This window comes from Pinus tabuliformis, chromosome 1_2, assembly GCF_031772625.1.
Source record: "Pinus tabuliformis cultivar Carrire ecotype Pingquan chromosome 1_2, CPIR1, whole genome shotgun sequence".
NCBI lineage: Eukaryota > Viridiplantae > Streptophyta > Pinopsida > Pinales > Pinaceae > Pinus > Pinus tabuliformis.
The window spans coordinates 3,272,886-3,297,861 of record NC_142298.1 but is presented as its reverse complement, the minus strand read 5'-3'; the positions used below and the strand labels follow the sequence as shown (position 1 = coordinate 3,297,861).

The 24,976-nt window shown below is 39.0% G+C and overlaps 1 pseudogene across 1 annotated transcript; it reads left to right on the top strand.

Moving 5' to 3' along the window:
• Window positions 1–881: 881 nt before the first annotated feature.
• Window positions 882–22,573, top strand: LOC149204009 (glutamate--tRNA ligase, cytoplasmic-like; annotated as a pseudogene). Its single transcript, XR_016252345.1, has 8 exons — window positions 882–1,041; window positions 1,158–1,248; window positions 18,895–19,032; window positions 19,504–19,612; window positions 20,119–20,272; window positions 20,543–21,533; window positions 21,676–22,124; window positions 22,165–22,573. The product of XR_016252345.1 is annotated as a glutamate--tRNA ligase, cytoplasmic-like (transcript).
• The last annotated feature ends 2,403 nt before the right edge of the window (window positions 22,574–24,976 follow it).

The window sequence follows — 24,976 nt, the reverse complement described above, 5'->3', positions numbered from 1 at the left end:
GCTTAAACTCGGCCTGAGGTAAGCATTTCAAAAATTATTCTGTTACATTTTTTTAATTGACTTGGAGTTGTTAAAGCGAAGGCATAGGCTTTGTCTTATAGTTCTCGACCCTCATAAGAATGCTCACTTAGGTCTGCCCTTGTCTTATTCTAAGGGTTGCAATAGATTCTGGCCATGCTGTATGCTTATGTTTAGAACTGTATTTGTGTAGGTCTGTCTACTTACACAAATTAAACTCTGTCCATAGACGACTTTACGTATTTCTGGGCACAAAAATCATTCAGAGTACTGTTAAGAATGTATAGAGTGATGCAAAGAAAACATAACAACAGAAGAAGGAAACAGACTATAAATATATCAAGAACTGAAATCTTTTTGGTTAATAAAAATGTCTTATAGGCTTCATAGATTTCCTGATGCAAAAATAGTGCTAACCAGCCAAAACTTCCATACCATTCTCCCTGGTTCTTCATTATTTTTATACATTTTTTGGGGTAACTGTTTCAATTATAAGTTTGTAACTAATTTCTAATTACTTAATAACTAAAACTGTATTTAACTAACTCATATAAAATCTGTTATAGTAAGTCTGAGCAAAATAAAAGATATTAACTTCGACATAACACTTGATATGCGTATACCTTCACATTTGCGATGTTGGCTAGGTGCACTTGGCCCACTTACTATGAAGCTGGGCACACGGAATCACCAAATAGATACACAGTGTCGTGGTCCCATTAACAATCAAACCTTAGGCAGTTAATTGATATTAGGATGTTGACATGTGGTACTCAAATGTGAATGTGAATGATTACTGGAGAGGAGAATGAGAACCCAGGTAGGGTTCAGGGCTTCTTTACTTCCGTTGAGCTGTGTAATTATAACAAGTGGTGGTAGAGAGAGATCTTGACTCCTGCATGTGTAATACTTCCACCACATAGCTCCGATGATTGGAGCTTCTTGAAGTATCTTTCAAAGCTTGTGCCATAATCTGTAATACGGGCTCCAAAAGATCTAGATGTGTCAAGCCAATGAAGACTTGTAAGAGTAGACTATCGACTGTTTGTAACTTGTTGTGCATCCAGATTCAGAGATTTAAGCGCTGTCAATCCAGATAGCCTTTGCAAGCTAATATAAGTTTTTTGGGTGAATGACAGGTTCAAACTTTCCAAATTTTGTAAGCTTGCCAAACGCTGGAGTCCATTGCTGCCAACTTCAGAATTTGACAAATCCAAGTTCTTCAGAGAGGTAAGCCCTCTCAAACATTCCATTTCCTTGTCTCCAACTCTACAGAAATCCAAATTTAAGTTCTCCAAGTATGTCAAACCTTTAAGATGCACTAGGCCAGCATGTGTAATATTTTTATAGGCCATTTTCAAAATCTTTAAATTCTGAAGTCCTTCAAGCTTTTGGCATCCAGGATCAGTTATACAGCATGACTTTATGTTGAGATACGTTAAAGCAACGCGACTTTGAGAAATTTGCAGCTCCTTCAAGTTTGCCAACCCTTTTGCGTCAAGAGCCCATGCACAGTGTATTCTGGAGCCATATACCCAACTGTTCCTTTAACCCTAGTTGGAAGATGGCTTGGTCTTCTGGAAAAATTTCACCAGTCCGAAATATGCTATGTTAGATCAGAGATTTTCATCCAGAAATATGTTACCAGATCTGATATCTATGTATAATAAGGACACGAGAATGTTGATGCAAATATGCAAAACCTCGTTATGCAAAAACTCGTGCTGTGCCTGTTATTATCTGGAAACGTGCTTCCCAATTCAGAAAAATATCTCTATCCTAAATAAATGTGTGTCAAGGCTCCTGTTCGACATATCTGTATTGCGATCTCCAAACTCAAACAATTTGTGCCCCTGATGGTTGTTACTTATTTCATTATGAGATAGCTCAACATATTCTGAAACAAATTTCTTCTTTTTCCTTCCCTTGTATAAATATTCAACCTCCCCTAACCCTTCTTTTAGATCTCCAAATAACTGTGTAGGAGAATGAGGTGACCCAGTATTAGCATCTTTCACCTCTGGCTTGGTCTGTAATACAACATAACCTGGCTTCTCAAAATTTGTGAACTTTGCATCATACAAGACATTAGACTTACCATTGTTTCCAGCAGAATGGCCTGTTACTTTACTTCCTTTTGCTGTAGGAAACTCCTGGAAATTTCTTGGTTTCCTCTTTATCTGTTTTTGTGGGGCAACATTAGCATGTTTCTCTGATTTAACAGAGAGTTGTTGCATTGCAGATTGTACCTTAAATAAGTTTTTGAGTGAGGTAGAGTTGAGCAGGTCAATTTCACGTTGTAAATTGGCTTTCTCTTGGAGTTCTGGAAAGTTAAGAACTGAAGCAGCACCCAAATCTATTACCTTTTTTGTCTCTTGCACAAGAAGCCTCAATCATACTGTTATACATCCAACATACACCTTCTTCTGCTTATTCCTGTCATAAAGACTTGCTTCAAACCTGCCAGAAGACCTTTTTCTAACACCAAAAAAATGTGACTCGTTCTCAACAAATTTGAGGATTTTCATTTTGTTCAGGTGAGGAAAAATAGTTCTCTCTATCAGTTGCTCTCTTAGCCTGACTAATTGCATCTATAAAATGTTCACCTAGCTCCACGTCACTTCAAGATCAATGCTGTAATATCTTGTTTCCAGTTTACAATCTGCCTGTTTATCCTTATCAGCGAAAAACTCAGGAAGGTTGTTTTTATCTGGAATTCTAGCCACTGTAGTTGAGATGCATCTGAACCTTTTTTTCTCATTGTTTCCACAAAGAAATGATACACTTCAACCCAAAACTGATACATACAACAAACCAAAACAAAATGATTCACATCAGTGATGGCTCAAATATTTTGGATTCTATACTTCACCACAACAAAAAATTTCCCCCTTGATTTTGCTATAATAGCTTTGCAGCCCATCATTTGAAAGCAAGAGCACTTGAAAATATTATTATGATATTAGTAGCCCCGAGGGTTAGCTCAGTTGGTCGAGTCCCCATCGTTAATGCATCTTTGCTATTGAGAGGTCATGGGTTCAACTCTCTCGACACTCTCGGGGTTAGGCTTCGTGGTTCAGTTGATAGGAAGTGATCCTTTTAGGTGGATTTGCTTGGTACAAATATTTTGTGGATGTAGTAGTCACCAATCTCCGGGGTCTATGAACCACATAATTTTTTTTAATTATGATACTAGTAATACTAGTAACAATGCCATATACATTTTATCAAGAACATAGATTAGACTATGATAAGTTATAATTGAAGTGCCATAAAGATATCCATGGTTAGCTATTGGAACCCTAGGGTAATACGATGCGGTCATTTGTTATTTTAAGGTTTTGCATTCACATTCAATAAGCAACTGAAGTGGAGAGAATACAAAGATTGTATTATATTAATGTTGCTGCATTAGTGTTGATGCCTCAAATCTCTCGCACTCAATGTATGCGTTTGACATCTCTCATTTTTATAGCATCCCTAGGAGGGTATGGTGGTTTAACCACCTAAGTTTTAACCTTCACGTTTTATAGTTTAGTCACATAATGTAATATTTTGCATGTTGCAACATGCCTATGCATATATTTATGTGTTCTCATTATTCCAAGAACCCTCTCGTCATGCCACCATACATACACTTTTAACACATAATAAACCCCTTAAACATGAACTCGAGACTCCTAACACATAATCATCCCCTTAAACATGAACTCACACTTTTACATAAAAGAAGAACTGTGACAAACAAATTATTTGTTGCCTCTCTCCTCCTCAAACATGTTTGGAACCAACCGTCAAGTTGCCATCACCCTCATGTATCCTCACATAAAAAGTAGAATTTCACCTAAACAAGTATCCTTATTGCTCCATTAGGTTGTCACATCCTCAGATTGATGGTAGAATTCCCTTGAATACCCCCAGGCAACCATCCATTCTAAGTATATCTCATTGATGCTCCATGAAGTAACTGTCACTCTGTAATGTCCCCTTTTTTAGTTTCCCTTATGATGCGGCTAGGATGGGTTTCTAGGGTTGGGGACAAGTTGGTCATGGGAGCGAGATTTCGTTATCAGTGGGGCCGAAGGATTTTGGAGGAGTCTTATGGGGTTCGAAAATTTTTGCTTGGCATAATTGATCATCAGGGTTGATTCCACACAATTTATTCTTGGTTCTGCTGCATTTGGACAATTTCCGTAAAACAGGGTTATTATTGAGCATATCTTAATTAAATATGCTTGTAGACATAGATTTACCATTTTCCTAGATTGAAAGTGACTTTAATTAGTCACTAATTAAATAAAAAAGGGGAAAATGCTTAAAAATGCTAGAAGAGTAAAAGTGACTTGAATAAAATCAAATAAAAGTCACTTACATAAAATAAAGGGGGAGAATCTTCTAGAATGGAGGTAAAATAATAAAATAAAATATTTCTAGACGGATGGAGAGGGATCCATTTGGTATATAAAAGGAGGGGAAGCAAAATTCAAATCATTTGGGACATCTTGGAGTTGAGTAATTTTCTTATTGGAGAGGTTTGGGAACAAGGTTCTCAACTTTCAAAAAGCCCCATGATGAAAACCCTTGAGTTTCTTGTTGTGAGTTGGATGAAAACCCATCCCACCTTGAGGAGATTTCACCCATAAATCTCACGGAGCTTCAAATCTGAAGATTTGAGTAAGGATCATTCAAATTCTCAAGTTGGGCATCAATGCAGTTCCAGTTTGGCAACCCAGATTGTTAAAATTGGCAACTAGGGCCAAACTCCACGTGGGTCATCTTATTTATGGCAACCGATATTTTTCTTGGATCCCTCTCATCGAGAGGCGTAGGATTGATCTAAAGATCATCCAATTCCGATAAGTATTCATGGAGTTATGAATTTATTTGTGTTATAAGACAATTCGTCAAGGTCGGCCAACAACTAAATAACACCCACATGTGCTCAACGTTTTAGTATAAAAGGAGATGACTTGAGAGTCATTTTACACACACTTCACTCTTGATTTCTCTCCACTTGTTTTGGGTTTTAGTGGAAGAGAAATCTAGGAGGATGAAGCCCTAGTAGCAGTCAAAAGGAAAAGGCTCTACGCTGCCCTAATGGAGATTAGATCACAACCATGGAAGGGACCTCTACGCTGCCCTAATGGAAGTCAAATCATAGCTATGGTAGATACGCTAACCTAGAGGAGCCCTTACCTCTAACACAGTCATTCTAACGCAGCTATGGAGGAAACCTCAACAAGATATATGTTGCCTTATACGCTGGGCTATGATGCCCTAGACGCAGGCCTATGATGCCCTAGGCGCAGGCCTACGAAACCCTAGATCAGCTTGCCATGAATGCTGGTTGTTTGAGGGACCGAAAGCCTAAACATGAGGGTTGTAAGTGGTGTAATGGACAAGAAGTAGGGAGGATTTGTTTGGGAAGAAAATCTGCAGTCCTGGAAGCTTGACGACCAAGTTTTAGGGCTGTAAAAGTGGTTAGAGTCAGCCCTAACCAGAGGACTGAGATTACAGAGGAAGGTACAGAATTCAAGGACAAGGAGGATAGCAGATTGTTGATAAGAAAGGTATGGCTGTTCTATTGTTTTGAGCTTTTGCTAGTGGATAGACAGTTCTACTTTTAGGATAGATTTGAAGGACTTCTTGAAGGTCTATTGGAGGGAGGCAGTAAGGTGTCTTTGCAGCCTTAGATTAGCTTGCCAAGAAGGATGTTGACAACTGAGTAAAGGGACCCTCATGTCGTGACTAGGCCACGACTAAGGCAAACATTTGAAGGGCTGTCTTAAGGTCATTTCAGGTGACCGAATTATTGGAAGGAGGGCCATGAAGCTTTGCTAGAGGGTTGAGGAAAGGTGAGTATGTTGGGTTGTTGTAGGGACAACAACAATGTTGGGTCGCTGTAAGTATGAGGTTATAATGGGTCAGCAACAAGCACGGTGGTGCCAACAATCATAGGAGCAGCAGTTACTGACAGTGGGAAAACTGTGCTAGGAATGTGACAGCAAGGTGACCCATGAAGTTTGAATGCATGATAGTGCAACAAGATGCATGGGCAACATGATAGCATGATGGCATGCTACAACAATACAACTGGAACAACAACAATACAATTGGGACAGCAGTATGGCGAACATGGAATGGCAATGTCACTAACAATGGGACAACAATGCTAGTAGTGTGACAACAAGGTGCAACAATGGCACATGGGACAACAAGTACATGGTGCAACGAGGTGCAACAATAGTACTTGGGACAACAACGATACTTGGTGCAACAAGTACATGGTACAGTCATGATTGGTGAACCATGATGAGATGCAGCATAGTGATGATGGGTGCTGCATGGTGCAGCATGGTGAGGTGCAACATGATGATGAGGAGCAGCACAATGATAGGTGCAACAAAGCGATGGAGTCACCTTGGGGAATCAGTTGAAGCAGCATGTCTTCAACTGAGTTCAACTACCTCATGTATCATCTTCTTAGAGATGATCTATGCTCTTATTTAGATAAGTCAAAGTGTTGACTTATGTTGTAAATGTACTCTCTCTCTCTGCTGAACTATTGAAGAACATATAAGAAGAATTGATCAAGGGTTTCCCCACATTAGGGTTTATCCATGGCTAGTGCCACATCTTGTGTCCTCTTGTCTTGGCTTGTCTTCCGCGATCTATGTTTATGTTCTATCTGCAATTTACTTTAATGCTGATGTGATTGCTAAATATTGAGCTAACTGTGAAAATTGAAATAAATTGCTCTAAGCGTAGAACATACCTAAAATTAACATGGTATCAGAGGTGAGGTGAAGACAAAGCCCAAGCAAGAGTGAAAGAGCAATCACCGAAGACAGTTCAAAAAGGACAAAAGGATCAATGGATTCCTCATCCCTCTTAAAATTCACCAAGGATGAAATCGAAGCAGAGAATATTATCAAAATGGTGCAGTGGAAGCTTCTGATGGCCCACCTAAAGATCACTTCAATGGGAAGTTCGGATCTAAGGGTGGAAGGAAAGGCAAATGCCTTGTTTGTAATAAGTTCAGCCATTATGCAAAGGAGTGTCTGAATGGTAGGGGCACATCACTTGATGATGATAACAATCATTCCAGGGACATCTTCAATGATCAGAGGAAGGATAGGTAATGTAGGTCATCACGGAAACGATTGACTCTTCAAGAAAGCAAGGAACCCAGGGTATGAAGAATCAAATGTTGTTTTTGATAAGATAAAGAAGTGTTACCTTGTATTGGCCCTCTCCTTTAGACTCTTTGGGAATCTGGCTTATTTTTTGTAGTGCTTCAAGGCACTTCATCGGATAGAAGGGTGCTCTCTCTAATTTGGTAGAGATGGAAACAATTGTGGGATTATACTTGGAGTCGATGCCACCTATCCCAAAAAGGGTGTAGGGAATGTTACCCTTCAATTAGATAAGGGTAACTTGATTCATTTACAAGAATCTTTTTATGTACCTGAAAGAAGAACCTAGTGTCCATTTCGGTAATGGAAGTCAAAGGTTTCAAGGTGGCATTCATCGATGGAAAGGTACATGTTTAAAAATAAATTTTTCAAAGATGCTTTTACTCATGGGTTCAGGGTTGGCAATTTGTATCAAGTTTCAGGATCGTCCATTGGGGACCATGTCAGTTGACACACCTCATCTGTAGCACCGTAGGTCTGCTTATTCTGGGGCCCTACCTGATGTGAGTCAGATAGTGTTAGGGATGCCTGAATTCAAGAAGAGCATGAAGGTACATGTTAGAGATGTACCGAAGGAAAATCCTACAAGGGGACCATTCCCCTCATGTAGAAGGTCCACAGGTTTGGAAAAACCTGAGGGGTTTGAGATTCATGATCGAGAATCTCATGTATGCAAGTGGAAGAAAGCCCTCTATGGCTTGAGGCAAAACACCCCGGGCTTAGTTTGAGAGGATTGATAGCTGTTTGATGAAGCTGAGATTTACTAGGAGTGAAGCTGATCCAAACCATTGCTTGAAGGTTGTGGATGATAGACCTCTCATACTGGCACCTTATGAGGATGACCTCTTTCTGACAGGTGCAGACCCTCTCATTTGCAGAAATAAGAGGGAGTTGGATTCCGGATTTGGAATGGTGAACCTCAAGCCCGTGACTACCTCGATGGAGCTTAACTTTCAGAAGTTATGTGGTAATGATGCCGGACGAGATTTGGGAAATGCCTCTGAGTTTCATAAACTCATTCGCTTTGATGTTCTTGGTGAACTTTCGTCCGGATATATGTTTTACAGTTAGCATGTTGGGCTCATATTTGGTTGAGCCTCACTGGATTGGTGCCAAGAATCTTCTGAGATATCTTCAGGGCACAATCTCTCATGGATTGAGATACACTACCGGAAATGTGAAGCTGCATGACTATTCGAATGCTGGCAGAGCAGGCAGTGTGGAGGATCGCAAGAGCACTTTTGAGTGTTGATTCTCTTTGGGTTCTGCTCGATATCCTGGATGAGTATGAAGCCCAAGATGATTTCTTTGAGCACCGCTGAGACCGAATACATAGCTACGAGTATGACCTCGTGTGAAGCTGCTTGGTTGCGAAAGCTCTTCAATGAGCTATTTGTACACATGATGGATACCACTGTGATCTTCTGTGTCAACCAGGGGGGATTCGATTGTTGAGGAATCCCGTATTCTATGATTGCTCCAGCATATAGACATCAAATGCTACCTTATCTGGGATATGGTACATCGATGAGCAAGGAGGCTCCATTGCATTGAGACTGATGTACAGGTCACAAACATTCTGTCGAAGCCCCGGGGAAAGGTCAAATTTGTGACTTTCTCGAACGACTTGGAGCCGTTGAGAGACCCTCTTATGAGGGTCCTGCATGTTGCATGCATTGAGCTCTGGGAGCTCTGGGGGGGGCTTGGGGTACTTCTTGGAGCAACAAGCGACCATGGGGCGACTCACCCTCCCCTAATGGTGCACTGTGTATAGGGTGAATGGTTCAGCCTTCCCCTGCGATACCCCGTGGCGACTTAGGGATAGGATGAGTGGTTCTCCTATTGAGGCATCCTACCCATGCAGTCTGGGACTCATGGGAAGTACCTCTCATTTGGCCAATGAGCAGGGAAACCGGGTTAGGGACCATAGTAGTACTATTGATGGACACATCGTTGTATCTACTGTACTCCCTATACTAGGATGACCTCCATTGATCTGGGATTAGTATGAGTGGTTTGAGACACTCTCTTGTGATATTGATCTGGGATCAATGAAATTGACTTCGGGTTAGTAAGAGTGATATGACTCACTCTCTTGGAACTGATTTGGGATCAATAAGAGTGGTATGACACACTCTCTTCATATGGAACTGACTTCGGGTCAGTAGAGAATGGTATGAGACATTCTCGATCAATTCTTCTTCTTTATGGTTTAGCATAGTAGAGCAGTGCATGGCACTGATGGCAGAGATAGTACAACCTGGCAGATGGATCAGCGGATGGAGTTCTCCCTAGTTGAGAGGCAGTTTAAAATTGGCAACTAGGGCCAAACTCCATGTGGGCCACATCTTATTTATGGAAGCTGATATTTTTCTTGGATCCCTCTCATCGAGAGGTGTAGGATTGATCTAAAGATCATCTGATTCCGATAAGTATTCATGGAGTTATGAATTTATTTGTGTTATAAGACAATTCATCAAGGTTGGCCAACAACTAAATAACACCCACATGTGCTCAACGTTTTAGTATAAAAGGAGATGACTTGAGAGTCATTTTACACACACTTCACTCTTGATTTCTCTCCACTTGTTTTGGGTTTTAGTGGAAGAGAAATCTAGGAGGATGAAGCCCTAGTAGCAGTCAAAAGGAAAAGGCTCTACGCTGCCCTAATGGAGACTAGATCATAGCATGGAAGGGACCTCTACGCTGCCCTAATGGAAGTCAAATCACAGCTATGGTAGATACGCTAACCTAGAGGAGCCCTTACCTCTAACGTAGTCATTCTAATGCAACTATGGAGGAAACCTCAACAAGATATACATTGCCTTATACGCTGGGCTATGATGCCCTAGACGCAAGCCTATGATGCCCTAGACGCAGGCCTACGAAGCCCTAGATCAGCTTGCCAAGAACGCTGGTTGTTTGAGGGACCGAAAGCCTAAACAGGAGGGTTGTAAGTGGTGTAATGGACAACAAGTAGGGAGGATTTGTTTGGGAAGAAAATCTGCAGTCCTGGAAGCTTAGATAGCCAAGTTTTAGGGCTGTAAAAGTGGTTAGAGTTAGCCCTAACCAGAGGGCCGAGATTATAGAGGAAGGTACATAATTAAAGGACAAGGAGGACAACAGATTGTTGATAAGCAAGGTATGGCTGTTCTATTGTTTTAATGCTTTTGCTAGTGGATAGACAGTCCTAGTTTTAGGAAATATTTGAAGGAGTTCTTGAAGGTTTGTTGGAGGGCAGGAGTAAGGTGTCTTTGCAGCCTTAGATCAACTTGCCAAGAAGGACATTGACAGCTGAGTAAAGGGACCCTCCTGTCGTGACTAGGCCGCAGCTAAGGCAGCATTTGAAGGGCTGTCTTAAGGTCATTTCAGGTGGCCGAATTATTGGAAGGAGGGCCGTGAAGCTTTGCTAGAGGGCCGAGGCAAGGTAAGTATGTTGGGTTGCTGTACGGATAACAGCAATGTTGGGTTGCTGTAAGTATGTTGGGTTGTTGTAGGTTACAATGGGTCAGCAACAAGCACAGTGCTGCCAACAATCATAGGAGCAGCAGTTACTGACAGTGGGACAATTGTGCTAGGAATGTGACAGCAAGGTGACCCATAAAGTTTTAATTGCATGATAGTGCAACAAGATGCATGGGCAGCATGATAGCATGATGGCATGCTACATCAATACAACTGGAACAACAACAATACAATTGGGACATCAATATGGCAAACATGGAATTGCAATGTCACTAACAACGGGACAACATTGCTAGTAGTGTGACAGCATGGTGCAGAAATGCCACATGGGACAGTAAGTACATGGTGCAGAAAGGTGCAGCAATAGTACTTGGGACAGCAATGATACTTGGTGCAACAAGTACATGGTACAGTCATGATTGGTGAAGCATGATGAGATGCAGCATAGTGATGATGGGTGTAGCATGGTGCAGCATGGTGAGGTGCAGCATGATGATGAGGAGCAGCACAACGATAGGTGCAGCAAGGCGATGGAGTCACCTTGGAGAATCAGTTGAAGTAGCATGTCTCAACTGAGTTCAGCTACCTCATGTATCATCTTCTTAGAGATGATCTATGCTCTTATTTAGATAAGTCAAAGTGTTGACTTCTGTTGTAAATGTTCTATCTCTCTCTCTGCTGAACTATTGAAGAACATATAAGAAGAATTGATCAAGGGTTTCCCCACGTTGGTGTTTATCCCTGGCTAGCGCCACATCTTGTGTCTTCTTGTCTTGGCTTGTCTTCTGCGATCTATGTTTATGTTCTATCTGCAATTTACTTTAATGCTGATGTGATTGCTAAATATTGAGCTAACTGTGAACATACCTAAAATTAACACAGATCCAATGTGGTAGCAGATATGTTTTGAGGCCGGATCCAGTTTGCAGCAGTTGAGGTTTTATCTCAACTATTCTCCAGTTATTCATATGGCCATGTAATATTGATTTTATATTAATATAATAAAAGCTGGGATTTGCTGCATATGTTTCGTTTTTTGTCGAATATTTTATCATTATTGGTTTCCAGGTTTTATTTGTTGGTGCATATTGGTGTAATCTTTGTGGATTTTTGATTAAAAACTAATGACATAAATTTTATAAAGGAAATTCCCTGTAATCTAATGAAGATATCCAGGCGGGATATTACAGGGGTATCAGAGCTGGTTTTCCTGCCAGATTGAGCGTTTATTGCAGATTAATTTCGAGTTGAGATCATGGATTAATTTTGAAGCTCAAGCGAGGGTTTCAGGAGAAACTAACATTCAGTGATCCTCCATAATCACCCTAGCTAGAACCTCATCAATTTTGGTTGTTCCCTATAGCCTCCCTAGTTGGCTTAATATTGTGAAGATTTTCCAGTGTTGAAGGAGATGAATCAAATTTTCTTTATAGGTTGGATTTACTTGTGGTAGCTGAGTAGTGACGCAGGAAATTATTCAAGAAAGCTAAACTATTTTTGGAGTCACCATCTTCCTCAAGGTTCAAGTTATTTAGAAGTTGAGATCCACCCCATGGAAGAGCAAAATTATCTATTTATGAGGGCTAAAATTGCATTTCTCATTGAGGCTGAGTCTTTTCTTACTTAAGGGCCAAAATCTGTCTTTGAAGCAGGTTGAATTCACAAATTCTTGGGAAATCGAGGCTTAGTGTCTAAAGAGGCCAAATGTATCCACCCATGGTGTGAAACTATTGAAAGTCTATAAGACTGAGGCCAAATATACTCTGGTGTGAATTGCTATATGATTTTGTCATCAACGTGCAGGCCAATACGAGCAAAGATTATAGAGAGAGGGTGCCAGCATGTGCAAAGGGAATAAATTATTAGAAAGATGCTGAAGATCGAGCTGGGTTAAGGATGAGATCTACGAAGGGGCCGAGTCTATGTATTTTGCGAGCTGCAATTGTTGGATTCGTGCACACTCAAGTGGCCATTTATTTCAGTAGAACGACCAAAGCAAATTGTTGAGTGCAGGAGCAGAACAAAGGAGTCACATTACTAATTGTTGAGTTGAGTCAATTGCATGATAGCTGGGGGATGAATTTACAGTGAATGTCTTGGTGGCTGTTTGCCTGAGACACTTCAAGTATACTATAACGATGTAGCATATCCCAATGTAAGAATAGAAATTGTTATATCAGGTGGAGTTTATAATCGTGCACTCAAATTGTTACCCTGGGTGGGATTCACAATCACCAGGACCAAGGACCTGTCCAAATTTTATCATGCAACGTCTGAGTTCTTTATTGATATTTTGGGTGGAGTCATAATCTTGTCACCACGATAGAGAGCTGCATTTCTTATCACATGGACGGAAGGGGAACTTCTACGGAGCCTAGCAGTGATAGGGACTCACTTGAAAGTTGAGTTGCTGAGGCCGAGTTTGAAAATTTAGTATATCGTTAGTTGAATTTGAGTCGAGCTACAGAGTAGAAGTTGGTTTGGTGAGTTGAAGACCAAGAGTTGTACAATGGTCAATGCCAGTGCGCTGTTGCAGATCCGTAGGTTGAAGCTTGTGAGATGGATTGAGCAAACTGTAGTTGCTTTTGTATGAATGGTACTGATTGTTGATGCCTATGCGTGGCTTACGAAGCTGAATTTGTTGGAGTAAAGTCTGAATTAAGTGGCTGAGTCTATTGTTGAGTCGAGTCTGCAAAGTACGCGACGACGAGGATTGATTTGCACGCTGAGAGTGTGCAATCTATTTGTTGAGCGTTGTCAATTGGTACTCGAGTGCCATGTATACAATATGATTGGAGCTCACAAAGAACACTTGTAGTTGATAGACAAAGCACTGATCCTAAAAAGTGATAACAGTCCTAAAATGATGTAGAGGCAGAGTATGGACAGGGGATTGATGGCTAACAGTATGTTGTTGCAGATGTCCAGTTCGGTGATTGTTGGCCAAAGTATTTAATTGTTGTTGTTTTAGGGGTTGCCATAACAATGAATTGCTAAATGTATAGTTGGTTGAGAGATGTATATTCTGGCAGCGTGCTAGAATGTTATGGTTGTCAGTGCAATTGTGTATGGATGTGTAGATGTGAAGTGTATTGATAGTTGTTGAGTTTGTGACGCAAAGTTCCTAAAGAAGGTAAAGTCTGTTATCAATTGGAGACTGAGTGTTCACCATCTTCAGGGGCCGGGTATATTCTATTTTTATGGGGACGAGTTCTCTACTTGAAGCCTATTTGCCTCAGCCGCAAGGGTTTGATACCCACTTTTTCCACTTCAGGATTCGATTTTGCAGGAGTTCCAATCTTTAATTTCATTTGTGATTTTTTTCTCATTTTCAAATCTGATTGGAGTTTCAGTTTGGCAGGGTACATAGAGATTTTGGAGCTTAAAGTTTGATTTGCAATTTTGATTGGCTAAACCGCTTGTTTCTATAGCCCTTCTAAGCTTAACTGAAAACCTATTGGGCCTCAATTACCATAACCGTAGCCTGTTAAGGCTTGTCAAGGAAGCCGCAGGCACTCAGAGGGCTTATACGTTGATATATAATTTGTTTTAACGTTAAACTTCGGCTTTTTGGAAAGACCTCATCTCATAATATTTAAGGGGTTTACTATTTGAATTGTTTTTGGTTGCAGGCTTTTTGACCATTTGCTTCAAGGAAACCGCAGGCCCTTTGGCCTCTAAAATCTTCACTACATATAATTTGCTGCAGGGTTCTTAGAGCATTTGTTTTTTGGGGATTGTATTTGGCACTTCTAATATTTAGGTTACCCCTGGTTTCTTGCAGACTCATTCTCAATATTTTTTTACCATTTGGTAAGGCTTGTAGCTAAACTCTTCCAGATCTGGTCATTTGCAAGGCCTAGGAGTCCCCTTTAGGTTTGGCTGCAAATGATAAATTGAATGCATATTCATAAAGCTTCTTGAGTTCGAAGAACTCTTTCTTCTGTCAAAAGAGTTCCTCTCATTCTAATTCTGGTGATAAAAGTAATTCTTTATTCTGTTGGGAAACTCGAACTCAATGAGGAGTCCTTTAAAGGATTAATCTTTTGTTTTGCCGGAAAATTTCAACCTATAGTGATCAGACCTCTTTTTAAGACTGACAATTTGGGTCTGTGTAAAGGCAACATATTTGGTTCTTTAAAGGATTTTTCCAGAACTCATTGGTGGCCTGAAAACAACTGGATCTGGTGCTTGCATTGGCACACCAACCATCAAAGGCACTCGGTCAAGTAAGTCTGAACTGAAGGCTTCATTTGCAGATCTTAATCCTAAAAAACTAAACCTTAAAACACTAAGCATACTACACAATAATCATAAGAAAATTTTGAAGCATTTCTTTGAAATTGCGTGGACTGAGTTCTTAAACAAATTAAAACTCATTTAACTATCTCTAAGAAAAGACCTTGTAATCTGTGGTATTAAAATCTTGACAGCAGACCATTGAAAATTAGTTCTTTACTTATAATAATACTTGGTCTCCTTTAAAACACTCATTCAAAATTTGTTACTAATTTAAAAGTGTTTCTGCTCCATGTAAGCTATCTCGTTTAAGTGCTGTTCCTATCTGTCTAAGAAAACCAAAGAGCGTCATTGGCATCTAGGCCTTGGCACTATTTCATTCAGAGGCAAACTTGGTTTCATTTAAAATACATAATTGAATTTTGTTGCTAGTCCAAAGATTGCTCTCTTTACTGCTCATAAAAAAGCATCTTGCATGTAAAGATCCCTGTTGATTCAACTAGGATTACCATTGGCACTTTGAGGCTGGACTTGTTTCCCTTAAAAGGTAGCTTGTTAAATTAGTTGACTAGCTAAGATTTGCATTTCCCATTAGATCTTGCATTTTGATCATTGACAATTGGGATTGTGAGTGATTTATATTTGCACTGGTGTGCTTGTTGATAGTGTCATTGTTCGCTAATAATTCACTGCTCATTGTCTTTTGGTGCTAACTTTACATTTCACTTGTAGCTGTTTCTAATTTGCAATTTAAGCGTTAAGGCACCGGTCTATTATTTCTTTCATAATTCAAGTGTCTTATAAATAATCTAATCATATATATCTCACATTGCTCAGTAACCAGGTTTGGCACCTAATTTTAATCAAGTTACATTGATGAGTAGGTGCATCTCCTAGAACTTGTTGATTTTCAATAAAGTTTCCCTTTCGCTTTCCACCTATAGGGACTGTCCCCCTTAGCTTGCCTAGGAGATAGCTAGAATGAAGAGGGCAGGGTTCAGAGTGACAGTCCCTGCCCTGAACGTTGCGCCTTAGGTGTACACTTTAGGTGACAACAAGGTTCACATCTAATTAGGCGACAAGCTCCTCACATTAGGATAACAACCTCATGCTAGTACTCTAACCAAGGTCTATATGTCCATGAGGTACTGCCAAGGTACTAACATTTGGTGATTTGAAATAACCCCAAAAGCAACATGTGGATGGATGTGTTTGTGCCCTAACAGTTGTGAGCATAATAAACTTTGATTGTTTAGCATTTTTGTATGCTTTTGTTGAGTTTGCAATTTGGGTATCGAATCATCTATTCTTAGCTTTCAGTTTGGGTCTCTGAGCATTTTTTATGCATTACTACGCTGGCCCCAAGGGTGATCCCTCTCTGCATCGTTCTTGTTCTCGACTGTTTATAATCTGATGTTCTTTTCATGTTCTCTATTTTCCTTCCACAAGCAGAAAACTAATGTTATGCATGTGTCAATCTGTAAATTTTGTACTTTTACTTTTTTTTGCTATGCCTCCAAACCTTCAAAACTAATGACTTCATATGTGGTTCCAAATTCCAACACACCCATGTTTTTGTTGCCTGTTCGACATTGAGAGGCTTCGAGATCTTTTATTATATGGATTTAAAATTCCAAAGTTTTACCGCCTTCAAAAGTTTAATATATTTATGGCTTATTTTTTAAAGAAAAACCATCTTGCCTTTGCATATCGGCTTGTCTTCTTTATTCGTTTTGAAGTTGGGACTTTCCTAGCACAACTTCTTGTGCACATCTTGGTTCTCTGCCCTTTGGTTCTAGTTCCACTTGAATCGAGTTGCTTTGATACCTTGTCGTTTTTGGGGATTGCATACTCATTCAATATACATTAAGAGTGTTATGCTACATTAATGTTACATCTCTCGCACTCAAGGTATATCATTTCTCATCTCATATTTATGGCATCCTTTTGTGGTTATGGTGGTTTAACCACCCACCTTTTACATATTACATTTTACACTTTGGTCACATGTTATAATATTCAACATTAACATTACAATGCACATGTTTATAAATATGTGTGCTCTCTTTATCCCTATGTTGATGAGCAAAATTTCATTTGCAACATGATTGCAGTAGTCAAATTATTGAGACACATGCATTGAATTCCATCCTAAGTTATTGGATATGTCTTTGCAGGGTCTTGGGGACAGTATATCCCATATTCGATACAGATACAAAATTGAATGCGGATTGGATATGGCTAGGATACATCTCAGATATGACTAGGATATGTATATTGCATTAATATGTCAAGGATATGTATCTTACACTGATATGGCTAGGATATATCTTGTAGGAAAATCCCAACTGTAAATTACGAAGTTAATATATTGGCCAAATCGACCCGGGTTGAACAAAGATTGAGTTTTCTTCAAATTGAATATTTGGACTCTATACTTGCTTGTTTGCCACTTGGTAGCTTTAATGAGTCCTTAATACCTTCGTTGATTTTCATTTGATGTAGTCCTACTTGGCTTTGTTGACTACTTGTTTTTAGTTTTTAAGGTTTTGAAGGATGTCTTGTCGAAGAAATTATGTTAATATTGAAAGGATTAATAAAAATATGCGACTCTAGTTGTGGTGTTATTTTTGTTGACTTCTTATGAACCTTTGAATCTTCTAACTTCCATAAGTACATGGTTGTTTCTTTTCCCTATTTAGAAACGGTCTTATTGAATAATTTTGAATGATTGTACTTTAATATTTCGTTAGTAAATCAAGGATGGTGATGGAGTACAAAAATTATTTAGGGTTTTAAGAAACAACTTTTAGTAATGCAAGTGCTTCAAATAGCATAGTGAAGGTCATCCATGGCAGTTTCATCGAGTACGACTATATTACTGAATTTGGTGAGTGTTAAAGTATAACATGAGAATAGATGTTTATGTAATATGGTCACTATAAATGTTAATGATAAGTGACCAATGTAGTATTAAGGTTAGGGTTTAGATGGTTAAACTGCCATAAGGAACTTAGGGTGCCCTATAATAATGTTATGGGGGATGATTACTCAAGAGTGGTATTTGTCTCAAGAGGAACAATGCTCTGCTATCTGTTGATCACAACCACCAATGAGAATTAGATCTTTGCACTGTGCTTATCATGCTTCAAACAAATCTAATACCACGGTAGAGAACATACTACAGGTCGATTTTAAATTTGTTTTCTTTGTTGCGTTGAGGACAACTGCTCCTGACCATTCTAGCATGATGCACTCCAACCTATTATCAACTTTGATTGCGTCAACTGTTATTTAACCTACACATCTACAACAGATCGCTGATGCATCAGCCTGTCCTACCTGTCTGCACATGTCACACTCAGAATTACTCTCGGATAGATTTTTGCTGCTCATTGCTTGTGCAAGGTTGCACTCTGCTGTGGGGGTTTTATGTTATTTGCATTAGCTACCTTTTTATCTAGGGAAATCATCCTCTCTCTCAGTCTGAGGGCGAGAGTGAGGGTCAATACAACAATATTCATAGGTACATAGCCATTAAAACAATATTACTCATCATTGTGTCACTCATGGGGAATTGGACCTGGGTAGGGGAGATAACAACCATTCTACCTAACCACCTGAGATAACCCCATTTGACTATTCGCATTAACCACTTATATAATAATGGAAGGATATTTGATGAATGACATGATGCCATATAAGAAATATAATGCTTGACCAAATCCATGCCCTGGAACTTACATTTTTATGAAGTATTTTGCTGTTGCAAAACTTATTGAAAATATATCCTTCCTGCAGAACAAAGAGGGAGATTTGAGCTTCATATCTGGTGCTGAGATTTTTGTTGCCTATGAATTTTGAAACACTGCATATTCCTTGATTTTTTGGTCTTTTGTTTTGCAATATTGACATCTTATTTCATTTCGTTAACTCTTGTGGGAATGACAGTGAGTATATGATCTGGTGCATACAGAATGGAGGTGGCTTTGGCATATGCAGAAGAAGCTCCACCCCTTTCCGTCTTTGCTACACCAGCAGTTGCGGGTATATCGATAAATGCTGATCCCAAGCTTCCTTCGGGGTCACCACCAACATTCTCCTTTCCTTCTGGGTATGCTCCTATAGTTTATATTATGTTTTCTTCTGTTTTGAGAATTATACTTTTGTATCTTTTGCTGTGTTTGCATATATGCCTGATTCTTTTACAGTTCTGTTACCGTGTTACTAACATCTATTCTGAACTATGATTCCTTGGTTACCATACTTGTTTTATATTTAAGCTGGAGGCTGCATTTTAGCATAAGTATTCATGGACAGTATAAGACTTCACTGAAGTGTTTTTGAAAATTAAAAAGGTTATGAAGCAGGGATATGTTTCTTACTAGTTAAATATACAGTTCTTTCAGATCTTCTCATATTTGATTGAACTTTATGACCATTTTATCTTTTATGAGCCAAGGGCTCTAAAGAGACTGGATTACAGAAGTGAATGAGCCTGAGATGCTCAGTATTGAGATGAGGGGTTTTACTGTTGCACATGGAATTACTTGAGTTCATAAGATTACTTGTGTGCTTGTTACAGAGAAGAATTTCATGGAACCGGAATATTATTAAGATACCTTGGCTGCATTGCAAGTGTCCTTGACTTTTACAACCGTGATGCGTTTGCGACAGCTCAGGGGATTCTCTTTGCCATTTCTATATTTAATGAATTTTTTTATTCAGACTCCATTTCTTGTGACTACTGCTTGACGTTTTGACTAGTTCCTCTTGTTTAGCATTTCCTTGTCTAGTTGTACATCCTTGCACATTGAAAACTGTACTTCTAGTCCTTCTTGGTTGCAACCTAAGCCAATAAAATTATTACTCCCTTTAGAAAGATTTGATTGTTCATAATTCAATTTTCACTATTTCTTATTTATACATTGTCCTTTTATCTAGGGATTAGCTAATTACATTCCACAGTGGTTATTGAAGTGAATTTTCTGGAATTGAGATGTACAGAAATATAATTAACAGCTTAAGTTTACCTCTTGGGGCTATATATATATATATATGCATATTCATTTGGCTAAGTTCTTTCTATATATTTGTTGCAACAATGTTAAAAATCAATGTTATGAGTGTCTGAGTGCTTCCTATGTATTTTTTAAGCAATGCTAGAAATTGATTTTATCAATGTATGATATTATCCCAGATTGATGAATGGTTGGAATACGCCAATTTCTTTTCGGCTGGAGCTGAATTTGAAAAATCTTGTACTTATGTGGATAATTATCTGTCACTGCGGACTTTTGTGGTTGGGTATAGTTTATCTGTAGCTGATATAGCAGTTTGGTCTGGTCTAGCAGGTATGCTATTTATTAGTGGTTATTTATATATTTGTAGGCATCTATTTTTGTGAGTTCATGATCAGTTGATGCACATGTTGGTCATATACATAGGGCATTGCACACGCAGGACTAGTTTGTATCTCTTGCTCTCTTACAAGTTATGTGAATTTATTGCCCATCAATTGCAGATAGGCTTGTCTTATATACATATTTTTGTTTTACTACAAGGCAGAGACAAATCCAGAACGATAGATGTATCATGAAACTTTTGGCTTCTCTTGTTCTCAGGCACTGGGCAAAGATGGGAAAGTATCTGTAAATCAAAGAAGTTTCAGAATCTAGTCCAGCGGTACAATTCAATATTGTCAGAATATGTAGTACTGAGTGAAGTAATTTAAAAATATGTAGGCAGAAGAGGAATTGGCAAGCCGGGGTTGGTGAATAAGAAAGAGAATGATGGTACTGGGATCAAAGGTTCCTTTGACATTGATCTGCCAGATGCTGAAATGGGAAACATGTGTACACGTTTCCCTCCTGAGCCAAGTGGTTATCTCCATATTGGGCATGCAAAGGCTGCTCTTTTAAACCAATACTTTGCTCAGATGACACGAACCCTGCTAAAGAGAGTAATGAATTTGTTGAGAATATTCTAAATGATTTGGATACACTCGGTATCAAAGGAGAAGGACCCACATATACTTCAGATTATTTTCCGCAGTTAATGGAGATGGCTGAGAAACTAATATCTGAGGGAAAGTCCTATGTAGATGACACAACCCGAGGGCAGATGCAGAAGGAGAGAATGGATGGAATTGAGTCAGTGAATGGATGGAATTGAGCGTGGAGCAAAATATGGCTTTGTGGAAAGAAATGGTTGCTGGGTCTGAGAGGGGCAAGCAATGCTGTCTTAGAGGGAAGATGGATATGCAGGCTGCAAATAAGTCCTACATCTCATCATCGTGTTGGGTCCAAGTACAAAGTTGCATGCCCATATGTTGATAGTATTGAGGGTGTGACACATGCTCTTCGTTCAAGTGAATACCATGATCGCAATGAACAGTACTATCAAGTCTTACAGGATATGGGTTTGCGCAAGGTCCATGTATGGGATTTTAGTCGTTTAAATTTTGTTTACACGCTTTTGAGCAAGCGAAAGTTACAATGGATTGTAGATAACGGTAAAGTAGAGGGTTGGGATGATCCTCGGTTCCCAACAGTGCAAGGAATAATACGAAGAGGCTTGACTGTGGAGGCCTTGAAGCAGTTTATTCTCTCTCAAGTAAGGCTATATATTAGAGTTCCTTTGCTATAGGATTGTTCTAGTTTGCCTCTTCTTGTTATCAGTTTCTGATTGACTCACTCTATCTTATCTCCTGGAATTGGTTAAACATTTATAAATTTGTTTTCTGCCATTGCTTCAGGGAGCATCGAAAAATCTCAACCTTATGGAGTGGTACAAGCTTTGGACAATGAATAAGAAAATTATTGATCCTATATGTCCAAGACACACTGCTGTTTTTCAAGAAGGTCGCGTGCTTTTGTGCTTAACAAATGGGCCTGAAGAACCTTTTGTTAGAATTGCACCCCGACATAAAAAGTATGAAGGAGCTGGGAAAAAAGCAACTACTTACACAAAAGAAATCTGGCTGGATGGTGCTGATGCAGCTGCTGTCTCAGAAGGCGAAGAGGTAACACTGATGGATTGGGGCAATGCCATCATACAACATGTTGAAAAGGACAAGAATGGCACCATTATACATCTTAATGGAGTGCTGCATCTTGAAGGCTCCGTCAAAACGTCAAAATATATCTGAGCTGGTGAATCTGTCTCTTGTTGAGCTTATTTTCCACAGCTGTAAAGTTTTAGCAGCTGTAATAATTGCCGTATTAAAATGAATTGCTGTATTAAAATGAAACTGATAATTTTCTTGAAGTTCTCAATCCATGTACAAGATGGGAAAGTCTAGCCATAGGCGATGCAAATATGCGTAACCTAAAAAGAGGCGAGATTTTACAGGTGGAAAGGAAAGGATATTTCCGATGTGACGTGCCCTATCTGAGGCCATCAAAGCCTGTAGTTCTGATTGCAATACCTGACGGTAGAAAGCAGTCTGTCTTGAAGGTAGAAAGCAGTCTGTCCTGAAAAGGCCTTCCTCTTGACTGACTGTGTTTAACGGTGTCTGAAATGCAAATTGAGTAGTACTAAATTTTTATAGTTGCTTTACAGTGGTAGAGAGCTGGCTGTCTTGAAAGGGCCATTCTCTTGACTAAGGCATAATTGGTGTCAAACACATTAAGAGTTGGATTTTGTCATACTAACTGTAATTTATTGAAAGAATAGCATCTATTATTTTGGGCAATTGGGTGTAACTGAATTTGGTTAAGGTTGTGTGACTATTTTGTCTCCAAGGGCCCTACAGAGTGTAGTTTTATTATTTCTTAGCTTGAGCTAAGAGAGTTGCACAGCTTGTATTTTGTAACCTAGATTGAATTCTGAATCTGGACACTTTGGTTGAACTCTACAGCAATTTGCAATCTTATTTGTGCCATTTTCTTCCAATTTGTATGGTGCATGATATTAGGCATCTGTCCTACACTTGATTTGACAAAGTGACAAAGTGCTGTATTAACCATACAGCTTTCATATTGTTGACTAAATATACATAGCAGAGGTAGCATGGAAGATTTTTTTGGTAAATTTTCACAAAATAATGGAAGAGGCAGTTTAGTGTTCATGTTGTAAAGAAATTGTTTGTGCTGAGCAATTTGTGTACAAAATGGAATTCACCCAACCATTTTTGTGTCTAGTTCATTCTTTGCATAGTGAGTAAAGATTGTCATCAAATTGATTTTTCATACTAAAAGTGAATATTAAATTGTTTCTTGCACTTTAATGTGAATGTCAGATCAGAGTCTATTGATGATTTGAGTGTTGGGGGAGACTGGGGCTCAATATTTAAGTAGAACCCAACATGCCTTGTATTCAAGATTGTTGAACATATCTTCTTAGTTGTCATAGCATCCACAAAATAAGATTTTTGTTATAACAGTAAAAGGATTTGAGTAGAAAACTGACAAATGTTTTTTTATGGCAAGATTTTGGTCTCAACATACTTTAACTGAACTATAGCGAAAGGCATAGCATGTAACAAAAGTTGAATTTAGAAGTCTTCGTAAATACTAAATATCACTGTTTCTTATTCTAAGTTAGTTCCGAATTTCAATAAAATGAACTTTATAAACAAACTTGGCTGCTTCAAATTAGCAGTTTGGAATTTATGGAAAGTACACAATCATGATTGGCATATTGATAGAATTAAATCACATGTTATTTTGGAGTGAAACTTCCAACTCATTAGTTTGGAAGCAAGGTCATTAGCTTTTTTCTCTTCAACAGAACAAGGGGCAAGGGGCATGTTGGGTATGAAAATTCACTTTGATTTGTTTAGCGCCGAGGTCAATGATACTTGTTATCCCGTCACATCTAGGGGTAACTAGAGGGGATGTTTCTGCTATGTTCTTGATCAGAGACAACAGTCACAAATGGCATCCATGGTTCTCCATAGATAGTTGATGATGCTTCCCACATTATTGTTTGACATGTAATGCACTCACATTGGATGGTCATGGTGCACTACATGCACAAGGTAATATTTTCGTTGTTTCATATCAAGTGTTAATGTTTTATATATTCGACATGAAAGTAGTGAACATTCGCGGAGTTGGATGATGGAACATGATGCTCTAAATTTTGTGCCTTTTGCCTTGTTTCACCTTGATGGTCATCATCATCTTTTAGACAAGTATTGTCACTCTTGGGTTGAGTTGTTCTAATGGGGAGGCAGTAAAAGTTATAATGTACTCATATCCCAATCCATTCATAATGCTTTCCATGTGTCCTAATTTCCATGGTCCCACTCATTATTGGTTCTCATATATCATAGAAAGGTTCATGCCTTATAGTTCCATGAGGAAGAGCTCTACACTTATAGTTCCATGAGGAAGAGCTATACACTTGAAGTTGATGCAACTAAATATATAAAAGGGAAAGAGGAAGATATAAAGTTCAGAATGGAAAAGGAAAATGTAAGGGATACAAAAGATAAGACATAAAATAAAAAAAGAAAGAAAAGAAAAATGAATACATCAAAAGCTTGAGTTATGCCCTTTGCTATGAGGCCATTATTGTAAGTCTTATGGAATGAAACACATAAAAAAAGACCACATGGCATATGGATTTGCTGAAGTTATTGTTGGAGACATGGCCAACGTCGTGATATTTTCCAATTAACCTAACCTTCCACCTGTTGTGCTCTACAACAACCCCCCATTTCATATCATTCTTATTTATAAACATTAACATATGAAGTGGGTCCCTTTAAAGTTAAATTGGTATCAATACTTATATTGTTCAAAAAGTCCGATAAATCGAATGAATGCATTTTATAAAACCTTTTTGAAACAAACCCATTAAAAGAAATAAAGCGAATCTTTGTCATTGCGATAAAGCGATCGCAAGATCGCATATCGCAATGACATAAGAAATATAAATAAGCGGCACAAAGCTTTCCGTCGATGCGATATCGCAATCGGCGATCGGCAATACTCCATGCACATTTTAAAACGCCCCATGCCATTAGTCCCGACGCGATGCGCAATCGGCGATCGACGATCGGCGATACTTTACAAAGCAGTCTTAACTTTTGCCCTGATGCGATGCGC